Source organism: Syngnathoides biaculeatus, chromosome 23 (assembly GCF_019802595.1).
Source record: "Syngnathoides biaculeatus isolate LvHL_M chromosome 23, ASM1980259v1, whole genome shotgun sequence".
Classification (NCBI taxonomy): Eukaryota; Metazoa; Chordata; class Actinopteri; order Syngnathiformes; family Syngnathidae; genus Syngnathoides; species Syngnathoides biaculeatus.
In genome coordinates, this window is record NC_084662.1 from 16534379 (window position 1) to 16537385 (window position 3007).

Sequence of the window (3007 nt, forward strand, 5' to 3'; positions counted from 1 at the left end):
TCCAAGCGCTGGCAACAAACGTGAGTACACCTCTGAGGGAAAATGTCCAAATTGGTTTCCATTGGCCATTTTCCTCCCTGATGTCACTCGGCGTTACAACTGTTGGTGTCGTGGTACACATGCCTGACTTTGGCGTTGGCAGCATGGGATCGATTCCCACTCAGTGATGATTGGCGACCACTTCGGGGTGTCATCCGCCTTTCGCGCAAAGCTAGCTGGGATAGGCTCCAGCTTTCCCGCAACCCTTGTGAGGATAAGCGGCTTTGATAATGGCATGACATGAACGGGGCGCAAAAACAATTTGGTGTCTTTGCTCTCAGACTGGTCGCACGGAGTTCAATATGGCGCCTCTGGGGAAAGGCATTTCTACAGATCTGAAAAAAATGAGAATTATTGCACTATATACTTACAGTTTCCGTGACAATGATGTTATTCTTAGTTTTTTCACTTCCCCTTCGGACATGATTATGCCGCGATGGACAAGAACGAAAGGCGCCGCTGCGGCTCGGCCAAGCCGCTTGTTTCCTTTAAAAGAGGGAATGCAGAACAAATGAGGGTGACGCAAATCGCACATTACGTGCATGTATGCGGAGGGATGAACATTATTCATATTTTGTGCTTGTATGCGTCTGTGTCTCACCATGAAGTAAACAATGACATGGACCAAAAGCACAAGTTGTTTGATGAAGATGATGGCACAAAAATGAATTCACATTTATTCCGTTTCTATTAGAAGGTATTCTATGTTGCACTTCCCGGTTAATCTATATTTGATTTTTTTTTTTTTCCCAACATCCATTTTCACCTTTGACGCTTTGGACACGCAGCCTATAAGGAACAGCAAACTCATTTCAACTCTCACGAATAAAAAGAAATACAATTTAGCTTGGAGTCAACGATAATGCCCAAGTTCTTATCGAATAAAAGAGAGTTGTCATGTATTTAAATGAAAAAGTCTCGTCCCTAAAATTGAGCCTTGGGGAACACCACAGTCCAACTCATAACATCCCGAAGAGGATTTGTCACCCATGGAGACATAGTGCTGACAGGACTAGCTAAGTGTAGCAGCGTATCATTTCCTGTAAGGTCCTCTCGGAAGTAGTAGTAGTACACCGGAATTATTAATTAATTATTGTTAATCAACAATTAATTGACTACAGTATAGTACTAGTTTATGTGTAAAAATTATATAGTTTGGGTTCGTTTTAGAGAAAAATCTACTTAACGCCCCAGCACACAAAGCATTAACATTACCAACTGATAAAAGAATGAATATAAGACTCGTTTAGCTGAGTCGTTGAACTCGTGGTAACTGAAAATGAATGATTGAGAATATTGTGTTATAGTATTGTTCAAGTGTTCGTTTTGATGCCTTCAAACCGCTATCGAATATCACAGGTACTTCCCAAATACTACAATTAAAAAATGTTATTCCCGTGACAAATTTTTACGAATTTGAGTCTTTTGTGTCTTTAAACCGTAAACCGACCTCTTGGTGAATGTCTGTCACATTTCCTATTCATCCCGCATCACTTCCTACGGAGCCCCCAAAGGGACAATGTAAACCTTACAATGAGAAAGTGACTCATTATAGTGAGAAAAAGTTTTTTTTTCAATGTCCCTTTAGGGGCTCCTTAAAGGGGAAATCCAGTGGTTTGCATGAACCATGTATCCAATAGTATAATAATAAAATGTACTCTGTTTTGACAATGTGATGTCAAATCCTCCCACATTTAATAGTGTTTTGAGAAGATTTTTATTGACAATTAATAATTTCCATGGGCGCTGCCATTTTTGCGAGTCACATGACCTACGTGACGTGTACCGTGCTGCAATAAAGGCTCGATTACATGGGACAGCATTATGCCCAGCGCTGATTTCTCGGATTTATTCTCATCTGATGAAGAAATAGCAGTATCTGTTGACCGGGAAGACGGAGGAATACTTCGATACTCGGTGGCCAAGGCCCAACATAAGTGCGTAAACAAAGGCCCATGGAGTTCCGGGCCGGCAGCTGTGGATCGTTCTTCGAACCGGAATGACGCGGAGTTTGACGAGCGAGCTTTGGCGGTGGCAGCGGAGGCCGTTAGGTGAGATTCAGGGTCCGGGGAGGCCGTTAGCCGAGCTTCGCCATCTGGGGAGGCCGTTATCCGAGCTTCAGCGTCCAGGGAGGCCATTAGCCGAGCTTCAGCATCTGGAGAGACAGTTAGCATAGCTTCGGCGGCTGGGGAGGCCGTGAGCTCGCTCCCTGAAGTTTGGCTAACGGGCTCACCGGACGCCGGAGCTCGGCTAACGGCCTCCACCGCCAAAGCTCGTCAGACTCTGCGTCATTCCTGTCCAAAGAACAATCCGCGGCTGCCGGCCCGGAGCTGCGGGGGCCTTTGTTTACACACTTATGTCATGCGTAGGCCTCTTCCCGATCAACCGATACTGGTATTTTTTCATCAGATGAGGATAAATCCGATAAATCGCCGTTTGGCATAAATGGTGTCCCATGTAATCGAGCCTTTGTTGCGGCACGGTACACGTCACATCCGCGCACGTAGGTCATGTGACTTGGGAAAATGGCAGCGCCCCTGAAAATTCGCAATTGTCGATACAAATCTTCTCAAAACACGAGTAAATGAGAGAAGATTTAACATCACATTGTCAAAATAGTGTACATATTACATGAACTATTGGATACATTGTTCATACAAACCACTACTAACTTCCTGCAAATCTCAAACTTGAGGGAAAACTAAGAAACATACCCAGACCAAGATCAATTATTAATGTGACCAACGGCGGCAAAACACATTTATTGAAGAGGTGGGGATTTGTTTCAAAAAAAATTTGAAAAGAGGAAGTGAGAACAAGTGAGATATTACTTGCTCAAGTGCGCGGAACCTCTTACGACAAGAGGTGGGCTGTGTTCGACAAAAAAAAAAAATAAAAATGTTCAAACTCATGCTGATTGGCACTCAGCACGCCACCACGTGACCTTAGTAACACTGTGGGTGATGTT